At 42.1% G+C, this 24,598-nt stretch overlaps 1 protein-coding gene across 1 annotated transcript in view; it reads left to right on the top strand.

Moving 5' to 3' along the window:
• Positions 1–1,249: 1,249 nt before the first annotated feature.
• The window catches only part of calcr (calcitonin receptor), a 48,169-nt gene continuing 24,820 nt past the window's right edge, over positions 1,250–24,598 (top strand). The window contains 1 exon segment of the mRNA XM_044051977.1: positions 1,250–1,403. The gene's annotated coding sequence lies outside the window, so the exon portion shown is untranslated.

Below are 24,598 nucleotides of genomic sequence, written 5' to 3'. Positions count from 1 at the left end.
GAAATCAAATTACCATCATGCAATCATCAAGGGGGATTCTATTATACACACAGTAATTTAGATTATTATTATTTAAAAAACAGGTTCACCTATAGTAATATCCCCTCGCAAAACACTAGCTAGTCTCTAATCTGGAGCACAATTTGAAACACTGGACATCTGCCAAGATCTCATCAAGCTGACTCAGTGAACGATATAGATTTTTTTGTGTGGAAATGTTGAAAGTAAGACCATAGGGACTTTGAGAAGGGCCAAACTGTGAAGACTGCACATCGAAGTGCCTCCATACAGGCTGATCTTGTGGAGTGTTTGTAGCGAACAGTGGTTGGTAACTCAGCTTCATCCCGAAAGTGTCTGAGCACGGAAGGCCAGTGGCAGCAAGGGGGCAAAGGTCTTAGGCCCCCGGAAACCCACATGACGCACATGGGGAGCAAAGGCTGGCCAACGTGGCCCAATCCTGCAGGAGATGGATGAACATTTTAACACCGCCTGTGACAGAATGCTGCAGCACACACACGGTGCATCACCGCAGACGGCCGAGTGTCAGAGTGGTCTGGTCGGATAAATATTTGCTATCACATCATATGGATGACTGTGGGGCAGGGTGTGCACTATAGAAGTATGAGGCTGTGGTGCTTTGGACAGTCATCAGGTGGGAAATCTTGATTTTTTTTTTTACAGATGATATTTTGACATGTAGAACAAACAACAGTATTCCCTTATAGCCCACTTCAGCAGAATATTGCAGCATGCCACAATACTACTCTCCTTCAATTGAACCACATCTTAATAAAACTGCAGGGTGATGTTAAAGGCTATTGTCACGTTGTGTCAAGGTCACATTTAAGTGTTGAATCACATGTGCTGTCATTTCCCCTTCGTGTGATTAGTGTCCAAAAGGAGCGTCCAGTCCAGCAGCAGCCCGAGCGCGCACAAGCTGATGTGGAGGAGAAGCTGCTCCTTTCTCCTCCTCGCTGTGTGTGTCTTTAACGCACAGGAGCAGAGATACGACGAGGAGGAGCTCCGCCGCCACACGCTCGTCTGCGCAAACGGGAGAGGCTGTTAAACGCACTTGGATTACCGGGCAGTTGACTGTCACCGCTCACAACGGCTGCAGAGTGGCGCGCTGCCCCGCGCTCTCCACCGCGCGCACCGCCGCCTATTCATTCATGTCATAAAAAAAAAAGACGCGGCCACAGCAGTATTTCATTTCTTTGTTTTCCTTGAGGCTGGAGTAGAAAACAAAAAGTTTTCTTTTTTTATTTATTATTGTTATTATTATTATTATTTTGTACCTGACACTGCGTTGAATCGGCTTGGAGCGCAGACGCATCCAGTCATTCTTTCGAGGGAAGACACCAAACACCGGGCTTCTGTGTCTTTATGTGCAGTTTCTAAGTACGGTAAGTCTCTGACTCTGTTCTTTTTCCCTCCTGTGAGTGTTAACTTCTTTAAGCAGCTGCTGGAAGAATCAAGAGAAAAAACAACAACACATGTTCTGTTCTGTCAGTCTCATTAATACATGTCTTCTTCTTCTTTTTTTTTTACTCTTGGATTTTGTCGTGACTGATGACGCAATATGAATTCAATCTTGTTTTTTATGTTTGCGTTCACGCTGTGGGTGGACTCATGCCGTGTCGTGGGGAGCGTTTACACGGGTTGCTCTCAGCACAGGGTAGATGATTTTTGGGCAAAGGGGAAATAAATGCATATGAAATGCAACATGTCACTCACACCCATGTTGTGTTGTGTTGTGTTGTGTTGCACAGGTGTTTTATTCATACATTGTAAAGCACAGGGATGTAATAGTCAGCTGCAAATGAATCTCCATGGCAAACCAATGCAAATTCACAGAGGGCTCCATCAGTGAAGACAGATGTTTATACCATTTGCTGCTGTAAATGTTCTGAAGAAAGGTCTCACACACACACACGTGTGCATACTATTCTATTGGAGGACACTACATTGACTTCCTTTCATTTGGACAGCCTTACCCACAATTCAGATCTTAGCCCTGAACTAAACCAGCTCCTCGGCAATTAGGTTCTGTTAGGACCTGGTTTTGGTCTCCATTAGGACTACTGGTCCTGACAAGGTCAGTGTTTATGCCAGAAAAGGTCCTAAAGAGCTAAACAAATACAAGTATACACACACACACACACGGGTGTGTGCAGGCTCCTGCTTCTCTTCAGAAACGATAATCAAAGGACAAAAAAATGGAGAGACATCTGTTTCATTCCCAGTGATGAATATAGCTGCTCATTAAAAACACAGTAGGACACACACACACACACACACACACACACACAGGAGCATCCATGCAGCACATACTGCACATAAGTAGTCACGCAAAGGAAAGGTCAGCGCGTGCCACTTCTCTGCACTTGCCGTATTAATCATTATGCCACACTTACCGAAAACGCAGCACCGTGTGGCGAGCGAGACCGAAGCTGCTGTTTCTGTTTCTAAGAAAAGCACTGTTGACTTTGCATTAGATGTAGAATTTCACAAGCCAAATCCACAACAGGATTTTTCTCGGTGAGAATTTCTGACACCGCTTTAAACTGCCCCAGCATGCGCTCGCCCCTCATATTGATTATATTAGCAAAGTCACTGAGGAGGGAAAACAAGCATTCCTACATGGACAGACTGGACCGCAAGCCGGAAACAATAGAAGCCAAAATCATTACTGAACGCTGCCTGTCTCACCTCACCTCGGTCTCCAGATTGTGGCAGAAGCAGAGCAGAAACTGAAGTGCCTGCCTTGAAGATGTCTGTGGCTAAATTAGGGTGCTTCATGTGGGGATTCCTTTGTGTTTACATAACCGTGTTTGGAGTAATGGCTCGTGTCATCTGGGGCTTTGTCAGAGGAGGCAATGGTGAGTGAAGTGGCTTCGGCGAGCAGTTATGACTGAGGAACAAGGGCTCCTGAGCACATATACAGAGCGCTGATACGCCGTGCAGTTCAGAGGGAGACAAGAATAGCAACAGACACTCAGTCAGGCTGTCAAAGAAAGGGAGGCAGAAACGGCACAGAATGAGAAAGAGAGCAATGGAGAGAAAATGTGCAGGCAGACTCTCTGAGTTATACACAATGCCCTGCAGTGAATTGGGATTTGGTCGGTAACAGGTCTGGCTGCTTTCTGAGATAAGTTTGTCATTCATCATCCCACACATTGTCTGTCTGTCTGTCTGTCTGCCTGCCTGTCTGCCTGTCCGCCTTCTCTCTGGTCAGAGAGCGGTGAGCGGTTGATCAAGCAAGCGGCAAATCTGATCTCAATTTCAAGGGACAGGAGCAAGAGGTCTGAGAGAGAGAAAACGGTCTGTCTGAGATAAAAAAAAGAAGAAGAAAAAAATCAAATACAGGCCTTTAGAGGAGTGTGTGTGATGTTGTATGAGCTTCTTAAAGCTTTACGTCCAGTTGAAAGCGATGGATGAACGGGAGAGGTGCACATCTGTGCTTCTTTAACTTGTGCTGGATATTGGACAACGAAATGCATGTGAGGCTCTGCTGCGCTGCGGCCAGTCACCGCAGGAAAACCATTTCCACACTGAATAAATGCACGCACGCACGCATGATATGACTGTATAAACCACACACACACACACACGGTCATGTAAGTGAGACTCATCATCCCTGGGAAGGTCAGCACGCTGTCGTCTGTCTGTTGTTATTCCTCGATGTTAATCAAGTATCTGCTCCATGTTTTATTAATACGGACATGCAAGGACGTCAAATGTCACCTGCTCCTTTTGTCTGCGCGTGCATCATAGTTGACATGTTCGTGGACGAGACGACGCCAAACGTGGAAAGTTCCAACCTTCACAGCTGCTTTGCCCTTCATCCATTCGCTCGAACATTCAGACACACAAGCCGTCAGAAGCAACACGGGGTTAAACGTCTTGCCCAGGGACACACTGGCATGTAGACTAATGCTGTGATTACTCCTCAGGTTTTCCAGTAGTATTTATCCTGCTACCTCACACTCTCTTGGCAAAAACAAATCACACGAGTCAAGAATAATAAGAATGAACATGATATCGGTCCAAAGCGGTCAAAGAGTAGAAAACTTTCTGCTATTGACTGCTGACATTGGCTGTTTTGGACCTTGAAGGATGAGCCAGGCTAAAATGCGTGATTTGAAAAACACTGCAGTGTCATAGGTGAGAGTTCCCCATGTTTCACCGTTTTTATTTCATGATGAATAGGACTGTGTTTTTGGAGCCGGGGGTCAGGCTTTCATTCTTCGTTCCATGCTGCCAGAGATGTCTCACCTCAGGAGTGCGCTGCTGGCTCTGTGTACACTGGTGAAGATGTTTATGGAGAAGCAGGAGTCACTGAAGTTTACTTCGCTTAAACTAGGGAGCGAGTCGACGTGGTCATAGGATGTGACTAAAGCTGCTATTCAAGTGTTGCAATATGTGCGGCACAGCTGCAGCAGTTTTGTGCGATGCATGTTCCTCCGCCTTTCTTTTTTTTACGTCCCGACTGGGAATCAGATTTGAACTTTACGTCGGTGAATGCTCCTGTTGGTTTGATTTTCTGTGAAAACGGGAACGTCAATTTCACAGTCATCTGTTGCTGTTACTTCTGCTCCGTTTCGCTTCTGTGGCTGGATGCGCGGCAATAAAAGCTAGAAACATTGGCATGATTTATGGCGGAGCTTAAGACTGCAGGGAAGGGATGCACGTGGAATTAATATTACAGAAATGTCCTGATTTCAGCTTAGGTATTACATTCATATAAATGGAGATGTGTGCTTTTCCTGCATGGATGCACCTCCTGTGAAAATGGAGCATTATACAGAGTGAACAGCAACAGTAGAATCAATAGGGGGTGCTGCAATAGAGTGATCGGGTGAGAGCTGAGTGATCACAGGCTTATCTGCAACATGAAGAGACGGCAAGATTGTTGTGTGTGTAAAATGCATTTCATTAAAACGCATTTGTGTCTCTTCCGGCGTGTGATGTTTATATATCGCCCACTTCTAATGCACAATTTCAATTTGTGGCACCGCTGCTCAAGACGCCACAACTAACAGCACTACCTTGACCGATAGAATGCTCCGTTTGTCAAACCACCAATATTTGTTAGTAAAAGCCAAGGATCATGCAGTTTTTATTATTATTATTATTATTATTATTATTATTATTGTTCATATACAGAGTTCATCCCATGAGTTTTAATACACATCACAACGTATGTGTTCGGGAACACAGGAAATGATTTGTCGACCAGGGAGAGAGGAAAGAGCATATTCACTGCTGGGTGCTTATATAACTTAAAAACATGGTGAGGTAAGTCACTTCGGAATAACTGCTGTTATTCTATGTGAAGGACCGTAAAGTGTCCTACATTTTGACTTTTACTGCAAAGTTTTCAACGCCTTTGTCAAACTTTTAAAGGTTAACTGCTGCTAACTACTGGTAACCAAACATGCACCAGAGTCTCTTGTGATCAACATGCTGCCTAATTCAAATCAAACTCCGGCAGATCGTCTTGAAACTTGTGGACGAGTTGGACAGTAAATGAAACATCTTTTTGAAGGATCCATTTAGCACAGTGTCCACATCTCACATCAGGCAGCGCGACAAGGAATTACACCTTTTTTCTACTCATCTCGCTGACGTGCCTTTGATTTGCTGCTAATTTGCTGATAGTCATTTGTCACACGTCTTTATGTGCCTCTACGATCTCTACTTTTCCCTTAACAACCTTCTTTATTCACCATCGTGGGCCAGACTGATGAACAAACCTGCCTCTTTTTATGCAATTCCATTTTTTTTTCCTCTCCGCCTTGTCACTCTTCATTTCTGTCCTCTGATGTCACTCTGTCCTTTCACTCTTTGCCCTTCACAGTTAATTGCATTCTCAGTGTCTCCTGTCTGTTGCCCATCTCCCGGTTTCCCTCTGTCCTCCCACCTTTTCTCCTCTCGCCCAGACATTTTTGAGGAGCTTTCCATGCCAAAATGTCAACTCCTAAAAGCTTTATGTTGCTTGAAGGGGGCAAGCAGTCGCAACATGAACATAACTCAGGGTCACAGACACAGATGGATTGTCTCGAAAATATGCTTTTTGCATTTTTTTGTCCCAGCACATCTATTCCAGTATGTCAAATTATGTCTGGTTGAGACTTGTGGAAAGAAAGTCTCAGCTGTATAACGTCACTGACAATGAGCGGTTCCTTTTCTATACGTCGTCCATAATTCACCTCACATTCCCCTTGCTGTTTACCAGGTGTCCACATTATCATTCCCGATATGTTCGACCTTTTTTTCCCCCCCCTCACAAACACTGACATTTAGAGTGACGCACTAGAATATATTTGGCTCCGGTTCCCCACATCTGACGCTCTCACAAAGCACCAATGTGTCTGTAAATGTGCCTGCAATCTGTCATGATAGTGCCATAGATTGTGATCTTTTTATTCATGCAAACCTTTTGGGTTTGTTTTTTTTCACTGCATAGACGGCGCATGTCAAAGAAGACACTGTAAAGGTCAAGGGATAATTTGACATTTGGGCAAATAAGATAATCTGCTTTTATTGCCATGAGTCAGATGTGGGAGATGGATGCCATTCATATGACATACGGTAAATGTATCTTGAGCAAGGAGACTTATATTAGCACAGAGACTAAAAGAGATAGAAAGGGATGCCTAGAGGAAACAGTTCACCTCTACTTGGTTCCTTAAGCTTCTGCTTTTCCTGTTCTGACCCTGACCTGCATCTTGGACGATCGTATGTAGAAAGTTCTAAGTACAGGTGTGAATGCAGAGATCCACTCCCTGGCCTCTGACTCGCTGCACTTTCCCTCTTCTTGTTAGAGTTTCCGCGCATTGATTACTCTGTGGCCACTTCCTCAATAGCAACAATGACCACCAAATATTGATTTTTCGTGTTCAGCGTAGACCTGCATGCACCACATTGATTTCACTCACAAGACAGTGGTTAAAAATTAGACACAGCCGTTTAGGCCAGAGCAGGTTGCGTGTGTGTGTGTGTAACACTGGCAATTTGATTTATTACGATGTCCGAACCAGACTACCTGACCGCTCATTGATTTCCTTTGCCGTTCGGCTGTTTTTTCCGTCCTTATTTTTGTGTGTATTTCAAGTTTCCCCATGACTCACAGGGCGGTGTGTAACTCCAGGTGAATCACCCACAACTAAGCTAACATTTAAACATTGTGTGGTTTTCTCCTCTCTCTCACCTTGCCCGGATTCTTAAATTGGCACAAACATACTCTCCGCATAATGTCTGCGAAACGTCAATAGCTTGTGTCTCCTGGTTCTTAGAATTCATTTTATTTGCACTCACACCAATTAGTGGTGGTGAATTTGAGCTCTGCATTGAACTCATCTTTTTCACACACGAGCAGTGAACACACACACATCACAGAGCAGTGGGCGACATTTATCCGCACCCGTGGAGCAATGGTGGTTGGGCACCTGTCCCGGGATTTAAACCGGTGACCCTCCAGTTACAAGCTCAGTTCTTTTCGTTTAGTACTAAATCGCACCAAAACAACGCGTGATACAAACAAAACTGAGGCAAATACAGAATACAACTCTGTGCCGTTTCCATTAAGCGTCTTTGGTGCATGGCAAATGTGTCCTTCAGTAAGAGCATGTCAGAGTAAATGGTTCAGGCTGACTCTCTGCGTGGTCTAAAAGGGCTTCTGGGGCTTCACAATGATGCTTAAGGGGCTTGTTGTGCAAAGAGAGAGTGATCTTCAGCGTAGCTACTCCATTATACAAAAAGGCTCTACTCTTCCATCCTAATCTTCCTCCTTTTTGTCACTGGTTTCACTTCCTATCGTTTAGGAAACATGTGCTTGTGTTAATTCAGTGCTGCCTATATTGCTCATTTCTTGCTCCTTTATATTTTTTACCATCATGTCACAGTCGGCGATGGGCAGTAACATCAGTCCTCAGTATTTTATTACTGTGATAACTTAAGTGTTAAGACTAATGACTTCAAAACAGTAGTACAATTACTAGTTACTGTGATATTTTTCTTTTTTTTTTGTCCTTTGGAGGCAGAAAACTGTAAAAGAAATTGGAAGAGACTGATTCTTTGCTTTGAGAAGCTGCCAGGTTTGCTGCTCTGCAGTTTGACTGCTAATTTTTGTCTCAAAGTGGATTCAGCTCCAAAACAAACTTCCCTTTTTGACTGCATTTATTCAAGTAAAATAGTAAAATAACAAGTATGTACCCTATTACTTTTCATACCATGTAATACGTGTTAGCAGAAGCGGTAATACATAATAACATTGCTCTTTAAAGGATTATTAAAAAGCAATAAAAAGGGATGTCCCAATCATGGCCTGAAGTGTTGAATCAGAGCCAATCACCCTCTCACTCCAGCTGCTGGGCTTTACACACAAACCACCTGTCAGGAATATCATTATTATTATTATTATTATTAATAATAAAGAAAATGATGGGGGGGAAGTGGTGTACAATGCAGTTCTGTTATTAAGGCAAATACAAGTATTGGGACTCGGTATGGGCAGATACACAGTAGTAAGAAGATGAGATTGGGATGGGAGAAAGCTGATTTAGAGCAGTCCTGTGTTGTTTTTTGCCACTGTGCATCGGTGATGTGATGACAGCATGTTTTCCTCTGGCCCTGCCCGGTGCTCTTTATCTCGTTCTGTGAGAGCAGCTTGTAGCACCCAGACACTGTCCACTCCCTGACCCAACAACGTGGTTCGAGAACACAAGGGAATTGTAGTCAGTGGCTGAAGTCCAGCCACAAAATTCTTCTTTAATTGCTTTCCCATGGCGCTCAGCTGCAGGACTCATCCCTTTCAATTGCACACGGGTGCAAGTGGAAGTGAGTGATGTAGGACAAGTTACGTAACCGAGTCGGATCTGTACTGAATGCAGATGTGGAGCTTTTAAAGTAGTAAATAATGGAAAAATGGGAAAATCCACATTCAAACATTTAGTTAGGGAGAAAAAAACAAAAGGAAATATTGACAGCTTTCTGTTGAATAGAGAATTTTAACACGTATTGGGGTTTGCTGTCATTTTTTCCCATTCTTAGCGAAGGTTGAGAGGGGAGACCTCCTGGGAAAGTATCCTCCCTCAGTGATAATTGAGAGCATACTATGGAGGAAGAATGCTGTACACTTTCCTTCTTTTTTCTTTCTTGGAAATAGAGAAAAAAACAGAAGGAGTTATCTTTAGGATGTGAATAATGAGGTGCAGGTGGAGAAAAGGAATCAAGTCACCTACGACAGCGCAGGCCTCAGCTCAACACTTTTTCCTGATGATCTTCACCGGGTGTTTTTGTCAAAAGATGATCTCAGTTTGTTGGAGTTTATTTCAAAACGAAACATAAAAGCAACTTTGTGGAGGAAAGTGTTGAAAAATCAGACTATTATTTTCGATATTTGGCACGATAACCAATATCAGTCATTTTAGGCCTTTTGCTATGGTTACTGTGAGGCTATTAACACATTTTTGCTGAAGCCAATACTCTTCTCCCATAAAGAAGAAATAAAAAGCCCACACACTTCCTGATTATAGCTTACATTTTTACAGTCCGTGCATAGTAAAGCATGTGATATATGTGTTTTGGATTGTATCTGTCCAATATCCAATCCAGTGATTATGACCAGTATCAAACATCGTGTCTCATCCCTCGTCTTTTAGACAATGCCACTGTCTCCAAGTCATACATCATAACAGGTCTTGTTTTGGTCTTGTAGACCTTCTTTCACTTTTGCTGCTGTCCTTCTGTCACACATCACCCTGCCTGCGCTCTCTTCCTCACCTCTCTTGTGTACTGTCCCAAACTCATCAAAACTCATCCACTTTCTCTACCTCTACTCCTTGCATCTTCTCCGTACCACCTGTCTCACTGTCATTCACACACACAGGTCTCGCTGCAATGACCTTCACCCCGCTTCTCTCCAGTGCAGACCTTCACCTCTCCTCCAGGCTCTCTTCCACCCGTCCCTTACTCTCACCACAGATTACATTATCGTCTGTAAACAACGCAGTCCACGGAGACTCCTGCCTGACCTCATCTGTTGACCTGTCCATCACCATTGCAAACAAGAAGGCACCCAGAGCTGATCCCTGATGTAAACCCACCTGTCACTAAAAGCGCTCACCTCACCAGTGTCTCGCTGTCCTCCTCATGCAGAACCAGCAAACATTCTCTGCCTCCACAAAGACACCGTGCGACTTCTTCTGACCTTCTCTATACTGCTCCATCAGCCCTCTCAAAAGCAAACACCACATCTGTGTTAGTCTTTCTTGGCATGAACCTGCCAACTTCAACAACTCTTCCTCACATCTTCATGGTGTGGCCGATCAACTAAATACCTGTAATTACTTTACAAGGTCGGTACCACTACACTTTTTTCCCCCTTTACCTCAGGCATTTTCTCGCTCTCCCAGATTGTGTTAAACATTCTGGTCAAAAAGTCCACTCGCTGCTCTCTCTCCGAGACATCTCCATACCTCCACAAGTACTGTACATCGTCTGGATCAACTGCCTTTCCACTCTTCATCCTCTTCAGAGCTCCCTTCACTTCCTCCTTAATAATCCTCTGTGCTTCCTGAGGCACTATCTCCCCTCCGTCTGTCCTCCTTTCTCTCTCCCTCTCCCTCATACTCCTCGTTCATCGCGTCCTCAAAACACTCCTCCCACTTTCTCGACACACTCCGTTCACTTGTTAGGACATTACTGTACTTAATTACTCTCACCTGCTGCGCGTCCTTTCCAGCTCTGTCGCTCCGTTTGACCAATCGATGCAGGTCCTTCTCTCCTTCCTTAGTGTACAGCCTCTCATACACCTCACTATCAGCCTTTGCCACCTCTCTTTACTGCATGCTTACACTCCCAGTACTCCCGACTACATAATAACATATATTATACTGTAAATAATTATACCGCGTTGCCATGAATGCATATTTGAGCAATTTATTCAAAAACTATAGTTAGGTGGTAAGTCGTGTGTTCATTTGGTCACTAAGCATTAAATACATGCGTCTCTGTCGACGTGGACACCAAGAGTGTAATATTTATCTGTCAGATAAGCGTTGAAATATAATAATCCATGTTTTTAATTGCTAAATGAATGCTTTGGTACTTGGGAAACAAGTGACATTTTAACGAGTCGATCCTTCCACATGAAGCAGAGCAGCGGAAACACTTCATATTGTCTTCATGTCGATAGCTAATTCGGAAAGTGCTAATGGATTATTACTATGACGAGGCGGACCGCGACGGTGACAGTGCGGAACATCAGACACATCAGTGTACATCCATCCACTGATTAGTTAATAGTATGGCAATTTGCAGTGTACTTTGCTGCCTGGACTCTTCCTGGGCTCTAAATGGTTGCCATGAGCATAACCCAGATAATGGTAATGGTATCAGACAGAGAGGAAATGGAAGACAGAGAGAGACTCTCTTCACCTCTGTGAATATATGTGGGAGCATGTGTGTGTGTGTGTGTGTGTGTGTGATAGCCACGTGTGTTAATACATGCGTCCTCTCCAGCCAAACCCCGGGTGCAGATGAACACGGACGTTCATTGGGATGAACCACTTTGAACTCATCAACCAAATGCATGCACAGGCAGATCAATTGAAATCAGGAGTCATTATCTCATTGATACCTATTTTTAGAGCCGTGATATCACCAACCTTTCAGTTAATTGGCATTTGCATTATATTGCTCATATGCTCTCTATTGTTGATCATGAGTGCTGATGAAGTAGCCTCTCCACGAGCGGTTTCCTCAGAACGATCCTATATCCATCACTTTCTAAACTAAAAGTATAAATAATATAAAATAATCCTCAAAGACACTGGCTGATACAGTTTGTACCTGATGGAAAGGTGTTAAGCGACATGGCTGATGTATTTGGACGGTACAAGGCAACACAGCGTGGGGTTTGATGCTGTCTAGATTTCACATAACTCAAAGCATGATCACATGACATGACACTATACACGAATGCAATGATGAAAAATTGAAGATGTTGTTTCTAATCATTCATCGATTAGAGAACGATTGATTATTCAGCCGTAACCCAGCCACACACTTATATCTTATATCTTCTGTCTTTCGCTGTGAAAATATCAAATGTTGGACACTATCCTTCGACTTCTGAAGGACAAGGAATAACATTTTGTGAAATTTGCTTAGTCACAAATTCGCAGACAGTAAGATTGGAGGGACGTGTGGTCAGGAGAGGAATGTGAGGATAACTTAGTCCACTTAATTAGTTTTCATTCAAAATCCCTCAATTTGCACTTTTCCTGTTCAAATACTGTTCGTCCTGTGCTCTCCCTCAAACACTGGCCGGATGCATGCGTGCCTGTTGCCGTCTCTCCGTGTCTGTCGCCAATATAAGGTTTGCAGACACGCTTATTATGCGCGCGGACTTTCCACAGTCTGGCTATTATCTTTAATGAATGTGTGTGACATATACAGTAACTTGACACACTTTCTTAGCCAAATATGTACCTTACCAATGTGTGTGTAAAGAATACTGATGAGATACGGAACATAACCAGTAGTCAACTTTTTTGGGTTCATATATTTGGTGAAAACAAGATGTGGGTTTGCAAGGTTTTATACACCGTTGCGTTTAACCAGTGCATGCATTTAATACATATACATTAACCCTTTCACATCTCAAGCCTTTTTTTACTTCTTTTAACCATAACCGTAAAAGTTAAACCATAAAATGTCCTGTGAGTTAAGTGCGTTTGCCCATTTTTCCAGAATAACTTTCAATATCTGGCAGTTATTAACAATTCACTATGTGTTAAAGTAGTGTATTAGCAATTTAAAAAGGCCCTTTACCTAACAATGTAAAGGGCAAACTTTAAAAAATATTCTTTAAATACTGGAAAGAGAGTGAGGGATCACCACTATTTTAAAGTGCAGTCAATAATCCGTGCTCTGCCAAAGCCATCCTAATGTGGTCTTACTGTAGGTGCCAAGGCGTGAGCAATTAGAGGGTGTGAAAAACTGCCTCCCCACTTTACATTATATATTTAGCGTAAATTAGAATTGCAAATGTCTTAAATACTGCACAGCTGTGGACGGAGGGCAAGACGTACAGTCAGAGAACAATCGAGCTTGAATCAGAGTTGCGGAGTAGGCAATCAAGAGACATTTGCTTTGCCAGTCATAGGAAAGTTGTACTGAAGTTGCAAATAAAGCAATTATATAAATGTGCAGCAGCGAGAAACGGCTACCTGGAATAGATATTGTCACATTAAGGATACGTGCACTTTCCACCCTCAATTAGATGAGCTGATGCGGGACAATAAAATTGGCTTGGTGACGATTCAGGAGCCGCATCAATGAAGGTTTGGATTCATCCCACTTCACTCAGCTCAGACAGCAGCGGCACTTACACCCGTCATTATCTGCTACCTCCATTTTATATATATATATATATATATATATATATATATATATAAATCTTTGTTGTTTCTGGGGGTTTTTCTGAGTTCACCTGTCAGATGATGATAATTGTATCTTGACAAGAAAAGGCTTTCAGGTGTCTGATTCTGAGGCATTTAATGTAAAATTATTTTTGATGTGAGCGAGTATGGGCTGCGCCTTTGCAGCGTCCTCATGGACACTGGCACAAAAAGAAATCTGAAATGAATTCACTGGGAAAACAGTGAGTCTGTTCTTCACGTTGTTCCGACTAAAGGCCCCTTGGTGTTTCCAGCCGTCTTCATCTGTTAAGAGTTTTGTGCATCGTTACAGATCAAATTATCGTATTAAACACTAACAATGTGAACAATGCATCATTTCTTCTGCTTCATGCGGATCATTTCTTAACGACTCTTTCGTAATGGTGCCGTTGGCTCTGCGTCAGGTGTGCTGGAGGCCTCCGAAGGTGACATCACAACAACATCTCAGCTCAACAGTGAGTGATAATTAGCGGTGAGGTATTTGGTTTAGAAATGGCACAGGTGGCATGTTCTTTTAACATGTAATATTAAACATCTCTATATATAATTAAACAATAAACACATTTTTAGGCCTTTCCACATGTAGTAATACCACTAAATCAGGTCTAAATCTTGTCTTTTTCTTGTTATTTGTCCCCTGTTACACATTTACCGTAATTAAAATTCAAGGCTTCTCAGGAGAAACAGCAAAGCAGTTAGCCCCGCAGTAAATCTGTTTTACCAGACAATTGGTTGGTAATATGGCAACATTTCAAAGTAAGAAGATCCATCTATAGGCACATTAAAAAAATAAATAAATCAAATACATGAAGACAACAAAGATATTTTACCACAGTGAACCAGAACTGAACATGTTTTAAAAAAGCATATGTGATGGAGAGCGTAACCTTAACCTTAAGGACCTTAACCATAACCAGTTAATGGCTCACCCGAACCTTAACCTCATCACAATTTAAATCTTAGCCCCAAACGTAACTAGTTCTGCCTCATTAGGGAACCGGGTTTTGGTCTCCATGAGGACTACTGGTCCTCACACGATCAGTGTTTGTGCCAGAAAAGGTCATAAAGAGGAAAATAATACGTACACACACACACACAGTATAAAGAAAGACTCCCAGAACACCTTTTCTCTGCTGTCATCCCTGCAGATGTGCCTGGAATGGTGATATTTACAGCACAATAGACATTTTGTGTGGAAGTAAACTTAGTATTAGTTTAGAAAGATGCTTTCCAGCCTTCATGGAAATATGTTTTTTTGTGTCTGCTAAAGATTTTTCTTTGACGGAAACACACAAGCAAACAATGGCACAGACAGAAACTAAAGTATTTTGTATTCAGTATATCGGAATTTCTCCAACGCATCTGTATATGAGTGCGTGTTTCGCAGGCTTTATTTTCCGGGCTTATTGGATCGTGTAAGACTTATAAACCTTTTAAGGCTCTGTTAAACGTGCTTATCCTGTGTACCTGCTGTGTCTTTTTTCTCTTTTTATTGTTTGTTCCATTCACATCCCTGAGCTGCCGATCATTTACCGTCCACATAAGAGCCGTTTCTCTTCTGCTGCTTTTTGAACCGCCTTGTTTGAGTTTGAGATCCAGTCGCTGGATTAAGTGTGATCTCTGCCCTCGGGGGCCTCTGATCTCATCCTCTCGCATCCATTTTCACTTTGACTGCGATCCCTGATCCGGAGGGGTTTACCTTTTATCTTTGATTTGTAGCACCACTCCTCTGCTAATGCCTCGACGAGCTGATCTGTGCAGCCATGTTCTACCTGCTGTCCGCTCGTTGCCCATCGCTCGCTGCACTCACTGTTGTATACCCTGCGTTTTTCTGCAGTTTGGCATCCATAATGTTGCATTACTGTCTGTAGCCTCTGTGTGGGGCTTTCATTTAAGACATAACCTTTAATCTCGTTCAAGTGAAGGACTCCTAGAGGGCTCTGCTTGCAAAGCTACGCACACAGCTCATAATTCCTGCAACAGGAACGAGGGGGAAAAATCCCAAGGACCTCAGTGATTCAGTTTATACTCACTACTAATAATACATCTTACGTTCTCTTAAAATAAAAATGGTATATGATTCAAGAGAAGTGTTTGGTAATCGGGGGAAATAAGCCCTTTCCCTCATCCTATCCTCATAAAGCAGACTTTTTTACTCTGTTACAATTCCTGTCATAATCATTTTGACTGCCACAGAAGTCACCTAAGTAAATGCTCCAAAACATCTGTGACAAGACAAGTTTCAGTTTAATATTCCCTGTCAATTCACTAATCAATAAAAAACATGATGCAGCATCACTGAAGTAAAAAAAGTGAGGTTGATTATGTGAGAAACCATCAAAAACTAAATATTTTTACAACAAGGATGAGTACTTAATAAGATAAATGAGAAAGTATGAAGTCTGGGAGAGATATGCTGCGTCCTAAATTGTAGAGAAGCACCCTGCAACTGTGTCTCAACAAATAACAGCTTGATCCCCTGAACATACCCTTAATTCTGTGGCAGATGTCTGCAAGTGCCTGGAAAAGTTGACACCACTTCTGAGAGGCTGACACATAATCGGTTCAGGGAGGGAACTGCTTATTTGACAGAACAACGTTATAAATTTAAGGAGAAAATGTTGATGAATCCATTCATCGTCTACTGCTTTATCCTCCACAAGAGGGGGGAGTCACGGGGGAGTCGGAGCCAATCCCAGCTGACATAGGGCAACAAAAGCAGGGTACAATCCTGGACAGGTCACCAGTCCAGTCCAACATACAGAGATGAACAAGTGTTCACTCTAGAGCTGAAACAATTAATCCATGAATCGATTATTAATCGATTACTAAATTAATCGACAACTATTTTGATAATCGATTAATCGGTTTGAAGCTTTTTTTCACGACTGAAACCAGATTTCTGATTGTTTAAGCTTCTTAAATGTGAATATTTTCATTTCTTTGCTCTGGATAACGAAGAAATCATCACAAGTTAATCATTCTGGTTTGTTGACAAAACAAGACATTAGAGAGCATCATCATTTCCAGGTTTGATGAACACCGCTCAACATTTTTTAATCGTCAGATCAATCGATTATGAAAATGATCGTTAGTTGCAGCTCTAGTTCACTCTCACAAGGAGACAATCTGCCGATACTCACAGCATGAAATGCACATTACGTTTATAAATGAAGTGTATATGATAACGGCTACGTCTCGTTAGTATGTGTGGTACTCAAGATTCCCCATGTGGCAAGTCCCAGAGAAGTAAAGCTATGTAAATGCAGACTCACACAGTAATGACAGCAACAGCTGTCGTCAAGAATGCTCACGGTCTCCTGATGCCAGGACTGTTGTGATTATGGCCTTTCTTGAACTGTTTTCTTCAGTGCCCTCAGTGCACTTCAGAATTATGATGTGGAAATTGACTCGCTAACCAAAAAGCATCCCAGCTGTGACCCTGGGGATTTGGTGACATTAGTGTGAATTAATCACCTGTATGCAAATCAGCTTGAGCATCGAAAGCCGTATCACACTTGTGTTCTCCTTTTGTTATCCTGTATGTGTGACACTGTTTAATATCTGATTATGATGAACTGAAATGTGTTGTATTATATTATTTCTAAAAAGCTCTCTCAAGGCTTTTGGGGAGAACTAAGTTATACAATAACAATTATGCCTTAATCATTTGTATTTTAGACTCCATGAAAACTAGAGCTTTATATTAGGTTTAACCTAAAGATTAATTTTAATAATCTTTATCCTTTTAATGGAAGTCATTTAGGGTAAATACATTTTAGGTAATTGGAAAAAACAGACGTTTCAGTTGCGTGTGTGGTTTCAGAAAAGCTGCATGCTATACTTCCCGAAAAGCAACTTGATAGTCTTGGTCATCTGGCCTCTAACTCCGTCTCCTCCTTTATATGCAGATTTAAATTATATTCACCTATGTACACCTTCAGATTGTAACCCAGGCTTTCTTCAAAAACAACAAACAAACAAACAAACAAATACTGAATCAGCGTAGTGCTCATTTGGGTTTTCTTTCCCGTTTATCATGCAATACATAAAGGTGTTGGAACACTCGTTACTTGTTGTTTGCTGAGGTATGATCCCCAACACACTGTTGAAAAACAACAGAGAAGACCTGACATTGACGTGAACTGGGAATTGGGTTCGTTCCGCTGTGAACTGGTCTGAGGCACACGGGGAATCCTGTGGATCGTTTGAGTCTGCATATTAATGCAAAGACCACCATGACCGTAGCCTTGACACACAGACAGTCAGACAGACAGAGGGAAGGAAAGAAAGAGACAGAGAGCAGGAGAGTGGGACTAAGGAATGGAAGACGTTTCCAAAAAAGCTGAGCATAATGGGTGCAGGTCATGCCAGGATGTATATGGAGCATGTAATTGAATGATGGAGTCGAGTTCACTTTTGGTGATTGAGTATGTACTGAAGAACATGACCTGATTCTGCAGCTGCTCTCCCCGACAAGGCATTGTATCATCTTTCAGCTCTTTGTTTTAATTGTTACGGTTAATGATTTGGAGTTTTGGGTCACTTATACAAGCCTTCATTTGGCTAAGGTCATTAAGGAATGAGAAAATGGGAGTCTCTGAAATGCTGGAAGTTGTTGTTGGCGGCGCGTTCATTTTCAATACCGCATGATCACATTCGCAAGAAGCCAAAATTGCGATTGTGTCTGAAATATGATTATGAAGTCCTTCTGGATTTATGATGTCCACTAGAATTGATACACCTCGCCTCTCCTTCAAGAGGCTTCTTCAATTCTGCATGACTGAGATCCTTCACAGATATTGAGCCACCTTTCTTTACTAAAGCTGCTGCGCTTCCTCAGTCATGTCAAATGTCTCATACAGATTTTAGACTGATTACAGACTCAGAGTGTGCCCGATTTAAAATCACCAACCAATGAGAGCGAGTTGACAGCGAGAAATGAATTCTGAGTACTTCTGTATAAACAAGGTAACTTGTACCAAGCCAAGTTGTTTTTTCACGGTTTTTCTGGGTTTCTCAGCACAAAACATTGCATGCACAACTAGCTATTAATCAGACAGTCCACCTCTATGTCTGTTGACATTGTGAAGTCACGTTAAATTACACGAGTTTCTGTGAGATCACAAATCCCTGGAATATCCTCCCTGAAATGGTTTGATTAAAATGCCAAGTGTGTGGTCCTGCGTCTCGTCTGGATTGTCTCGTCTGTGCTTTCTCAGGATTAAAACACTGAGAAGTTTGCTGGGTCCGCGGTCTCCCACGTTTCTTAAAATCAGAAAGTCCGATTTGAAAAGCCTCTGGAGTACGGGGCAGGCTTAAGACATGAAAACAAAACACTGCTATACTGTGCGACACAGAGAGAGTCGGGTGGAGCTAATGGGCTTAATCTGCTTTGTGTGAACTAATTTGTCAATGGTTTGAACAGGCATTTGTTTATATTTGAAAGTCACCTACTGCAGCTTTAGCTGTAAACCTGTGGTGCATTATTTTGTGTCATAAAATGAAAGAGAAAATGAGAAAAGGGGAGAGATACTCGAGCTCAGGATAATAGATTAGACTCACCAGAGGACGGAGTGATAATGTTTCTGCATGCTTGCTAAATGTGTCACCTTTAATGGTCATAATACTGGATGACTCTCAGTGCAATGTTTACAGCTTGACTCACTGCCATGAAGTGACCACCAATAGAGAAGCATGTTTTATTTATAGCAGGCAAAAAAACACACATCCGTCCAGGACAGATTGCTAAATGTACCAAAAATGAAAAATTGGGGTTGCGACAGCCAAGATGCAAGGGCAAACCTAACCACAGCTGAGTTATTAGCTGTTGGAGTTGAAGAATGGCCCTTGAGGCTCAAACCTGTTCCATGTAGTCATAGGTGAGTGAAGGAAAGAGTAAGCAGGCTCCTACACGGGATAAGTAACTTGTGATGTATGTCACTTGTACCGAGAGGGATTCTACGCCACTCAGACGAAAAATGAAAAGGAGAGTGGAGTTTAAAGGCAGCGATAGGTGCTTGATTACCCCCCCACTGCATCTGGAGAATGTCTCGACCTGAGATGTGATGAGCTCCCTTTTTAGCTTTTTCTGTCTGTGTTTCCCTCCTTAATCTCCCTTTAAAAAAAAAAAAAATCCCATTTATCTCACACCTGCCCGTTCAATTTCATTGTCGCCATGGAGCACAGGTATGTGACAGGTATCAGAGCTCGGAGCCAGTGTGAGTCCTGATTATTATGAACAGTTGAAACAAAGCACACACAATGCTGTGTCGTTTCAGTGACCTCAAACATAAATTCCTGCTTCTATATCAGCTTAAAATGTCACACAAGAGATCCATCTTTTTGAGAACGATGCTCAAGTGCAAATGCTGAAAGACAGAATTCTGCTTCAGGGTGAGTAGCAGGACTTATTCTCTCGTCAACGCCAGACAAAAAAAAGTAAATGAAATAGCTTTTATGAAAGGGTGGGGGGCAGTGGTGACCTTTGGTGCCACTTAGAATAAAATCAGCTCTGTGCTCTTACTGGAAGATAATCATGTGCAAAATTTTGAGAAAATAGCTTAAATAGACCAAACCGGGACTAATCAATCCGAGACTATGAAGACTTTGTGCATTCAGTTGCGTCTTAATTTGTTAATCCAATGTGGAGATGGGTAAGCTTGTCATAACCAGTTTGGTTTCCCACTGGTCGACCATCATCACAAACTACAGTAAACCAGGCCTCACTGTTCTCTCACTAATGCAGGGCCGTAACTTCAGTATTCTAATCATTATCATGCAAAACAAACAGCCGAAAGGGCTTTTCAGGAGTGCATTCAATTTCATTTACACATGTATCATACATTTGTATCACAGTTTCTTACAAGTGCTAAATCTGTAATAAAGTAGAGGAGATGGGGTGAAATAGTGCTCTGACGCACGCTTAGAGGGGTTTGGAGGAGAGGAAGTGCTCCTGCAAGAGATTAGTTTACAAGCGGTTCTTGAAGAGACGGAGTAGTCGCTCAGCTGCGTGTGCTTTGTTTCCCTGCATATCTATTGGCAGACCTCACACAAACGTCCACTAATATTAGCCACCATTAATAATTACTGTCGGGGCTCTGTCTGTCACAGTTTTGCTCCAAATGCTGAGATAATTACTAATTATCTTTGCTTGACAGAGTCTGTTTTCATATCAAGGACGCAGCAGTTATAATAACATCGCATTGTTTCTGTTCACAAAGATGAGGCCGAGGCAGAATAATGACATCACCGACAACAACAAAAATGGCCAGTGAAGTAACACAGGCAAACTCCTATAATGATCAGAAGCTGGATCCTTTAAAGTCAGGTGAGGCTCTCCTATACTGTCAAGTAAGTCAAAGTACGACAGGCTTCTTTTGCCTCGAGGAGAATATGTGCTGATAGATTGTGTGGAGGAGGTTCAGGTTGAGTCAACCGTCCAGCTCCTGGAGAAACTACTCCCATGCTCTCATGTCTGATATACAGCCCTGAAGTTCTCCTTCACTTTGGAGTTCAACTTTATACCAGATGAAGTTTAACATTTGGAACAAAACATATCGAACTACAAGACATGATCCGTTTGTAAGAATATTTGAGCTGCATGATCACAACTCCCTTTAATGTGAACTACAAGCACTGTAGATCTAAACACCGGTGTCCGATGCATCCGCTGCTTTTTCCTTCAAGTCATTTAGGTGCAGCGCTGTGTCTCGTGTGATTGTCCTGTCACAGGCAGCGGAACAGGCGCCAGGACATTTCTATACCAGTGTATTCTGTGGGGCACAGACAGATTAGTTGGAAATATGATGTGTCACCACAAAAAAAAAGGGAACCTATTCAGTATTTAAAGGACGTGTCACTGATGTATCTGTTGGATCACCTGGGCGAATGAAAGAGAAAACGCACCTGGAGGACGGAGAGGTGACTGGAGCAGGTAGAGCAGAGCTTTTGAAGGGATGGGGGTCAGGGTGAAATCAAGAGGGAGATGGGGAAAGAAGGTGAGCAAGGAAATAGATTAAAGCAGCAAAGATATATACGTGAGAGAATAGAGGCCAGAGGAAATGAGAACCCAGAGAAGGGTGGGATTTAGGGAAGACAGGGAGGGTAAGGAAATGATGCAAGCTTGTTCTTTTGTACCTTGCCTGGAGAAACCGCTATATACGGTATATTTTTAGGTTGACGACGAAGCAAAAAAAAACACATTAAAGAGTGAAGCTGCAGAGCTTTCCACGCCTAACCTGTTTCACCTCGGTGCTGACGCAGACACAAGGAGGTGTTCACTGTTGTGTGAGAAGTGACAGCGATATGCACGGGTTTGCCGTCATTATGATGCTATTTATATAGCAGGCATTCAGAGAAGCCATGTTTGTCTGATTTTTTTGCTAAATGCTAACCTTAAAAAGTCGGTTGAAAATGTCATTATTTCTTTGGAGAAATCGTGTAATAGTAACTCTTGGCAGCCGTGGGGGAAGTTTGTGCTCTCTGGGCACTTTCTCCAGTCTAGTATTTGCTTTTCCAAAGCATGCTATAGGTTTTTCCTTTCTAAATGGTCTTTTTTTTTCCCCACTTAATTCTGTATAACTTGCCTTCACCTTTTTTTCTGATAGGCTATAAGTCACATAATCATTAGAACATAATGCACAAATATATTATTCAAACCTCTGTAGGAATATAATGTGATTTCAGGCATGGGCAATGTAACATAATGACATGAGATGTTTATAACAGTGTGGCTTTTCTTTAATTAATCCGCTTGCTGTATATCAGTGAGCACGGCTGCTCTGTGGCAATATTGGATTCACATATGATTTCCGCATCAATGTTCTGTCAGGGAGCAAACTTATTTATCAGTGCAGTGCCGGGCGTGTGAAGTGCCACGACTCCTCTTATCCATATGAGGCGTGTACGTCTGTCAGTATTACTAAATTATTAAACACTAAATTATGAAAACACCCCAGGAAATAAAATGTACGACAGGATATTCGTGGTGTTCACAACACCTATTTATTTAAATGTATAGTCTCATGTTTAGATTGTCCTTAACATGTCCAACAATGATTATTTAACCCTTTAACACCGAGCGTAATGAAGACGACACGTTTGCACAAGCGCACTTTGCATTACTGTCATTGCGCGATCGGGAAAATTCCAACGGTTTCTGAAAGCTGGGAAGTTGCACATCAAATGTGCCAATGTGTGGTTATTATGGTCATTTCAGATGCGCTGTTGCAGGAAGCCGGCGAATCAGTGTCTTTGTCACCAGAGAGGAGAGAGCTGGAAAAACGGCTGTACACAAATCTTATTTTAAATATGTTAAACACTGTTCAGATACAAACACAGTGGGGTTTTTTTGTTTTCCTTTATTTTAAATTGTTAATACACTATTTTAACATGCAGTGCATCATAAGTAACTGCCAGATATTGAAGGTTATTCTGGAAAAATGGGCAAAAGCACTCATTTCCTGGCTCTTTTATGGTTAAAATAAGCAAAAAAAAAGGCCAGATGGGTTAAAGGGTTAAACCTCAGTCCATATTAAGTGCCAAAAAGTGACTGCACACTATAACTCTTTATTGCGAGGAGTGATATTGACCAAATTCACTGTACATGCATCTGGCAAACACAGAGAATGTTATGCAGAATGTAAAGGCAATCCGTTACTGTTACAGTTCTATATATACTGCATTATTGTATTCAGAATTATACTCTTAAAAGTACACGTTATCCAAAAATGTACTTAAGTAAATGTAGCTCACCTCTGATAGCACTTACTGATTTCTCATTATGTGTTATATGATCGCTATCTAATATGACGTTAAAACTTTCTACATTCTTTTCTGCAATATTTCCTAATCTCCATAAAATCATTGAAACCGAAGTATTGAAATATAACTTTATTTATAGATCAAAGCCTCTTCACTCGGGCTACTATTGCACAGTAAAAAAAAAACATTTCTCTCTGTGCTGACCCGGATATTATATCTACGAGTAGACCTACGCTCACTTCCTCTGAACTGATGCAATGTTAAATATGGTTATAGTCGTTAAAAAAAGACATACAATGTAGTACTGTACGCGATATAACCTAAGTGAGGGTTTAAGCAGATAATATTTTGTGATGCAAACATTATTCAGTCATGCATTCATCTCAGAAGAAGCAAATGATGTCTAATCCACAGTTTAGTCAGGAGGACGTGAAGTGTTACTGTTAGATGTGCAGGCAGTGAAGAGATTCCTTTAAGATTGTATAGTTTGGCACAAAGACGTGTATGACAGCATTGTGGGTAACGCTCACATTCTGTCCATTTTTCAAAATAATCCGCACTGGAGCTTTTATTGTAATCCAGCTCATTTGTTGCAGCCTGGGAAGAGGACGCCAACCCACGTCCGTATGGCTGCTCCCTTCAGACTGAGTGATGGGGTCTGATGATGGCGGGGGGATCTGCCTCTTGCATCCTTCATCACAAAAATGTGGGTTTTCTTCTGCTGCCAGAGTGATGCAATGATCTCAGAATAGTGCGGAGATGAAAGAGAGGAGAGGGCTAAATTAAGACGAAGGGAAAACATGGGAAGAGGGAGAGAGACTGCGACCGAAGACACGAAATGAAGCAAAAAGATCACATCGACTTAAGTTTATGTCTTTGGCTTTCACAAACTTAAAAATGTACTGTATTTCAGGCCTGACATGACTTTTAAAATGATACATGACTTACTAGTGACGACACTAAAACTCTTTCCAAACTAAAACCATGTCTGTTCATGGTCACAAACAGTCACCACATGAGCTTGTAGTAATTAATGTTGTAAAAGATTATAATTGCCTCGTCATGTGCGCCACAGTGGCTAAAGTGCTGACCAGCGTTTCTGGAGCTATGTACAGTCGTGTATATACTGCGCGTTCAGGCTTTTGAGTGCTTTCCTTTGTCATCACCGCAGGGAGTCTCGTCTCTGTAATGAACTCCACATGCTTCGTGCCACTGTTCTCGTAGCGCGGCGGAACCTAATGGCCCGGAAGAATGTGCCGGTGTCTATGTTTAGCGGCGAACGTAAAGCTAATGGGCAAGGCAAGAAAAGCATAGTTGCATAAAGAGTCCCTGCTGAAATTCAAATATAGCCGGGAGGTTTGAGT

Source organism: Solea senegalensis, linkage group LG20 (genome assembly GCF_019176455.1).
Source record: "Solea senegalensis isolate Sse05_10M linkage group LG20, IFAPA_SoseM_1, whole genome shotgun sequence".
In the NCBI taxonomy this organism is placed as follows: domain Eukaryota; kingdom Metazoa; phylum Chordata; class Actinopteri; order Pleuronectiformes; family Soleidae; genus Solea; species Solea senegalensis.
Note: the sequence above shows the minus strand (reverse complement) of the source record. Positions and strands in the feature narration are given on the sequence as shown.